The sequence below is a fragment of the Priapulus caudatus genome, unplaced genomic scaffold (genome assembly GCF_000485595.1).
Source record: "Priapulus caudatus unplaced genomic scaffold, Priapulus_caudatus-5.0.1 Scaffold448, whole genome shotgun sequence".
Taxonomy (NCBI): Eukaryota; Metazoa; Priapulida; class Priapulimorpha; order Priapulimorphida; family Priapulidae; genus Priapulus; species Priapulus caudatus.
The window spans coordinates 148,435-155,123 of record NW_014577509.1 but is presented as its reverse complement, the minus strand read 5'-3'; the positions used below and the strand labels follow the sequence as shown (position 1 = coordinate 155,123).

The 6,689-nt window shown below is 47.8% G+C and overlaps 2 protein-coding genes across 4 annotated transcripts in view; one reads left to right on the top strand and one right to left on the bottom strand.

Moving 5' to 3' along the window:
- LOC106810516 (peroxisomal N(1)-acetyl-spermine/spermidine oxidase-like) overlaps positions 1-6,075 on the bottom strand; it is a 16,024-nt gene extending 9,949 nt beyond the window's left edge. Inside the window, exon 1 of one of the 2 annotated variants that reach the window (XM_014813895.1) lies at positions 6,044-6,075. The gene's annotated coding sequence lies outside the window, so the exon portion shown is untranslated. The remainder of the gene's footprint in view (positions 1-6,043) is intronic. The other variant, XM_014813896.1, reaches the window with a different exon arrangement.
- LOC106810514 (claspin-like) overlaps positions 1-6,689 on the top strand; it is a 90,487-nt gene that overhangs the window by 26,257 nt on the left and 57,541 nt on the right. The gene's annotated exons all lie outside the window — the stretch shown is intronic.

The following is a 6,689-nucleotide window of genomic DNA, read 5'->3' as shown; positions in this document are numbered from 1 at the left end:
CAAGGCGTCGAACGCTTCGAACTGACGCCGCAGAACACGCTGACCATGAAAACGAGCACCTCCGCAGCTCGACGTTTGGCCTCACCGCCGCACAGCGTGTCACTGCGTGTGTAGACGTATAATATGGAGGATGTCGAGGTCGGTTTCGAGACAGGAGCAACTGCTCGGCGTTTTCGATTCGTCTCGGAGGAGGCGACAATCCAGTCGTAGGACGCTCGCGCGGAACATGCGACCGCTTCGCGCTCAGCATCAGCTCGAGGGCGGCGTGCGGCGCTCGCGAACCGCATCGTTGAACGAACATAACTCGCGACGCGAAGGGTTAGAGTGCTGGACGCCGCTCTGCGACAGCTGACAGCAACTCGGTGAGAATGTCGTCTACGATGCTTCGCGAAACCTGCACCGACAAAGAAGCGCGCGTCAATTAAATTAACGCAGAGGTGACGAGCCGGTGAGATCTGAACGGAAAGTTACATTGATCACGGTGCGTGACTGGCGAGTTGTACGCGCTCTGATTTTTGCTGTGAACTGTGCAGATCCTGCGTATTATGCGTGTGGGAAATCCTGGTGTGACATGTGCGATGTGGAATCGCTGCGTTGTGCGTGTGCGTAGTAAGGGAACATACCTGCGTGCTGCGTGGTGCGTGTAGGCCCGAATCCTGCGTTGACGGTGTGGGAATCGAATCCTGCGTTTGAGTCCATGTGCGTGTGGGAATCTGCGTTTGCGTGTGCGTGATGGGAATCCTGGCTGTGCGTGTGCTGTGTGGAATCCTTGCGTGTGCGCTGCTGACGTGTGGAATCGCTGCCCCCGTGCGTGCGTCGTAGCGTGAATGGGAATTCCTAGCGTGTTGACCGTGTGAGCGTGATGAATCCTTGCGTAGCTAGACAAAAACGTGTTCCGTCGTAGGGAATCCATGCGTTTTGCGTGTGCGGCGTGGCAGAGGGAATCCTGCGTTTGCGTGTGCGCGTGGGAATATTGCGTTTGCGTGTGCGTGTGGGAATCCTGCGTTTGCGTATGATTGTGCATGAAGTAGCGCACTGTGGTTGCTTCCGACTATGCTCGCACACCTACGGAGAGAAGGAGAGATAACGCGAATAAACGTGCTGAAGAAGAGAGGCCTAGCGTATATGCCTGCAGCGTGCATCGGTTATATGCTAACGTTTGTACACGAAACACAGAGTAGATCGAACCTCTTTTACGCCTACCATATATATATATACACGAGTTGTATGCTAATGAAAATGTGCAAATAAATTGGTGTGGCGATTGGGTTAAAAGCAGTGATCTACTTGTCGCAATATTTTGCACGGGTAGAAAATTACTAGAAATATTTGCATACAACACGGATGTAATGATGGTGGACGTAACGGTAAGAGCAGTGATTACGAGCACACAGCTCATGCGTGTATGCATGATGAGCTTGAAAGAGCAGTGGCCTATTTGGGGGAAACTCATGCAGTAGGGGTTTCATTGAGAGGTGGTACTGGCTGACTGGGCATGTTGTTGGTCTTATACGGCAGGGGTTTCATTAAAAAACAGGTGCACCCCTCCGGTCGCATGCATAATCACCTCTACCGGTATAATCAAACAAAACTCTATTCTCTTCCAATTTCAACTGGAGGCGCGTTGTATTCCTCATAAAAGGTATGTGAAAAATACCGTCCATATGTGTTCATAGGGCTTCCCGATGTTGTTGGACAGTGGTTCCCCAATCCCAGCAATTCCGTGCAGCGGTGCTGCCATTACAGGCGGTACCCCGTTGTGACAAAGATAACCCCATGTGAACGCTCAACGTCACCGACTGCTCGAGGCTACATTCTGTTTTGGCAACATCCGTTTTGTCCGCAGAAGGCCAGTTTTCTGCCACCCACTCTTCCTTGATGGTTTAAGCAAAACTCGCGCCAGCGAAAGAGAAGCAACTAACGTATTTTGTCATAACGTAGTAGTGAATTATGCATGACCATCGAAGTATCTATTCTATCTATACCTGAGACATACGTTTGGACTGCGCCATGTGAGCCTTTAAATTTACCATTCTGTTCAATTAGAATAATGTAGAAGGTTAGTAGAAAATATCAAATAAAGTTAGTAATTCTATTTCCTGTTTACGGAGACCTCTTTTGATATTTGATAAAAAAAGCAGCTCGTTACAATGTTTTTTTACGGAGCTATTTTAGGCTCCGCGCAGCTTTTTCATAGTCATGATTTTGTTAAAATTTCACATAATTTTGAATGCACTGACACTAATATTATCATCCAGCAATCACACTCAGCACCATTATAACCCAACCAGTCGTGTGACTAGCGTCAATCTTACTAACCCTAGCAACTAGCCATTTCTGTACTACCCATTGGCGTTCGGTAGAAAGACACAGGTTAAGAAATCGTCACACAATAGCAGTTCGATTCCTACATTCTTTTATCTCATTCACTCTAACCTACAGAAACCAGCATTCTATATTCAATTTCATTCACACAGACCAGATATCACTACACAAGTACACCATATTCAGTGTAACATACAAACGACAGAAACCAAGAATTATAACATGGTAATGATCGGATGTTATTTCAATCTTTTTTTTGCTTCATTCCTCATCTTTCAACTTCTTTTACATCGTACTGAAGTAAGTTCATAAAACTTCAGAAGCTTGTTTTATCTACGTTGAGTATGTAATAAAACCTTGTACCGGAATCATCTAGGAACGCCGGACTTCTGGCAATGGTTTCATCACTTTCGCTTTTTCTTCTACTCTCCAGCCTACGTACCGCGGTCCATCGCATAGACTCAATGCTGGCGCACATTCCGCTACAAAGCTTAACAATGCCTAGAACTAGAATATACTAAACTAGGAATCATGCTTTCAGCATAATCTAACTGAATAAAAATAGTCGCAACTTTCTACGCTGTTAACCGAAAAGTGACGAATTCAGTTAACCAGCTTTGATACGTGCGTGTCAGGTTCACTGGCTGTGACCCTCACTGCCCCACGATCACCCCCTGCGATATAAAAACTTAGTTATGTGTTCATAGAAAAATCTGGCTGCCGCGCAATGTCACAATCGATTTCTTAAGACGTCGCGAGTTTTGATACAGTGTGGCGAATCATGCTGATCTGCGACTTGAGGTCGGACGATTACTATGTCGGCCGCCGCCGGACCAGCTGACACGAGCCAACGCAGTTCGCCGACCGCGGTCGTCCAATTTTCTAATTCGCTCACCTGGCACTGGGGCAGCCGCTCTATTTTCTACACGCTGGTGTTTTCGTTAGTACCCGGAGTTCAGCACATGTACACGTACATTGAATTTGCGTACACTATCCTGTTAAACATTCCGAAATGAATGAAATCCAATCGAATCGTAGGTGGACACATCAGCATAACGTTGAGATTGGCGGTATTACGAGGGCGGAATTAACAGGTTTACTGTATTAGCTCATTTTTTAAGAATCATCTGCAGCTGCTTCATTTCTCCCACCCACTCAGCTTCTTAGTCTAGTTTGGAAAAATTAGGGCCTATTTAGAAACTTTTTGTCCATTTTCATAGAAATATTTAGGTTTCACACCAAGATTACAAATTTGTTCAAACCAATTTTTTTTTTACAAATTGCGTGTTCAAAGTTACCCCAGTGACGGTACAGGATGATGCTTTAAATGTAACAAAACCCAGGCAATTACTTAAAAGCCTCCCCAACACCTCCCCCCTACACAACACACCGCCAATATTCTAACCTTCCCTGAGCCGTTTCGGACTATCGACATTCAGATTGTGAACTTCGACTAAAAAAAAGCGAGCTGTCCAACTGTCCCCCCCCGCACCCAACACACACACATACCTGCTTAATTCTACCACCCCCTGTGAAGTGTTCAGACTATGAACCGTCCCAATCTTGAACCTTCGGACTACGAGCTGTCAATCCCCCCCCCATCACACACACACACACATCCTCCAATTCTCTCACCCCTGCTGATGTTTTTCGGCACTTATGAAGCCTTACCGTATACTTGGAAATGCTAGATAAGTCTATTTCCCCCCAGGGACTGCCGAGGAACATACCGCTGGTACGTCCGTATAGGCCCGGAACGTACACTGTAACTAATCTATATATGCCAGAAACCCGTACCTCGCACTACTCCAAACCGTAACGCACTGACTGTCCAGCCCCGATGTCGTAATACATACCGCTTGTCGGCAGGAAACGCACCGCTTTATGCTCCTGCCGTTCCTTGTTTCCGGTCTGTTCGCCGCGCAAAGACTATCGTAACCCTTACCCCTGTTACGTTTCACCCACCCGACCCTTCCTACAATCCAGCGAGTCTATAGCGTTTCCAAGCCATTAAGAAATCATACAACATTTCCTGTCCCACGCACAACACTCGGAGCCATCTTTAAAAAATCTGATATCTCGAAGAATGCGGCAATATATTGCGTAAACATTGCGAACGAAAACGCAATTCCGACATTCGGCGATATTATGCCTAAACAGATTGCGCGATCAAGTGCTATATACGGTTAATAATTTCTTCTCTGATTTCACCAATTCAATACTCCAAATCCCACTATAAACAGATATTCATTACAGTCTTATGTATATTTTCAAATTTGCGCCCGACATCAGTAGTGAGCCGACACGACCAGTCCCGGGTACCGGTAGGAGTAAGCGAGTACGGTCCGCATACTCGTATCTTACCAGGTTATGTCCGGCAGTACCGCGCTGAGGATCATCTAGACCATCGCTACTCAGCGATACTGATACTGAGTGAGCTCCGTGTATCCCGGGCCTACTGACTACTTAGATAGCATATAACTGTACCCATACACAGATAGGTTATCAGAACACCGAGCCTATTCACGTTCTTTGGAGCCCAACACCGAGTGAATCACTCAGGGCTTGCTGGTGCTTTCGCCAGACTAGAACTTCCAAACGTTTATCTCACCTTTCTCTGCTGATCCTGAACTTACTATTCACAATACTCTGGATTAAAACTAATATAACCTACAGGTACAAAAATCGAAGGACGGATCGCGATTACCTCGTCGAGCTGCCATTTCGTCGACGCTGTGACGATACAGGATCCCCCAGCCATAGCGTTCGGCCTAACTTCGACTCCAAATCGAATTTATCATGGATGCCTGACCTGTCATCGTCGACCTTACGACGAAAGTTAAGTCCGCACGACTAACAGGGGTTCCTCCCAAGAAAAGACTAGGCCTCGCCCCGTGCTGCTTGAACCCTACCTGTGTTTGGGTTACATTATTTGACCATTGCCCCTAACGCAGTACGCTATTGAGTCGACAGTGTACTGACGCTGAGAGGTCTATGTCCCTCACGGTGATAAACGCCGGAACGTACCCCTGGTACCGGTCTCGATCACCGGAACTTGTTACCCTGGTACTATCTAATCCAATATGCCGAACCGAGATACAATAAATGTAACGCAAACCCAAAGGCGAAGGGTGGGTTACATTATTGTATCTAGCCGAACTACCTCGCCTACCCACCTAACTAGTCTAAGGGAGTCCGCCCTTACGCTACTCCCAACCCGAACCAACTTAACCCTAATCCGTTAACGCCTCCTAACGCATATCCCAATAAGTGCACCAAGGGTAACGTTCCGGTAAGCCCGACCGTACACCCAGGGTACTTCGCACGTAGCCCTGGGACATAGACCCTATGATGCTGGCTGCGACCCAGCCCGCGCACTACCGCGAGTAGCCGCGTTCCAAAGGCTACCCAGCCGAATTCTCGTCCCCTAGAGGGCCTGTGTGCTGATTCATTAATTATTCGTTTGAATAGGGATGCCGGGTAGGAGGTAACTGATTATTAATGCTAATAATCATGATCCATCTAGGCGGAATCATCTATCTCTCCCGCGAGTCGGACTGGAGACGTCGCGCTGTCCCCTAGTTGGACATCCTATCCTGTACGCACCTACGTAATTAGCTGTACCAAATAATCAAAACCTTCCATAGCGGTTATACGGTAAACGTATTATTAAATGCATAAAATGATAAACGTCACCATTACACATTGTCTTACTCACACTGAAATCGGAATACCGCCGCCAAAAGCACACTGTATAATAAAAATACAGATTAGGCCTGAAGACATGACATGAACAGTTAACAGTGCGCCGCCCATCTCTCTGCGTAAAGAATTACTTATGTAGTTTCGCTGATAATTAACTAAATTATCTCTCTCTCCTCTCTCTCTCCGCGCATCCTCGCCCTCTCCTACTAGTCCCTCTCTTCTCCTCTCTCTCACCCACTCAGCTCACACGCACCACAGGGATCTCTCTCTCTCATCGTCTCATCTCTCTCCTGGCGTGCGTGCGTGCGTGCTGCCGTGCGGTGCCGGTGTGTGTCACTGTTTTGGGTTTTCTGTGTGTTGTACACTGCGCGTGTCGTCGTGCGTGCGTGCGTATGTGTTGTGTGTGTGTGTGTGTGTTGTTGTTGTGATGCTGTGCGGCGTGCGGGGTGCGTGCGTGCGTGCGTGCGTGCGTGTGTTGTTGTGTCATGTTGCTCTCGTGGCTCTAGCTGGTGTGTATGTGTGGTGCTGCGTGCGTGCGTGTCGTGCGTGCATGCATGAGTGTGTGCGCGGCGCGGGCTGCGTGCATGCGTGCCTTTTCTGGCCATACTCACTTCCCCGGCTTCCCGTCTCTACGGGCCGGTCATCTTTCCTATTCACAA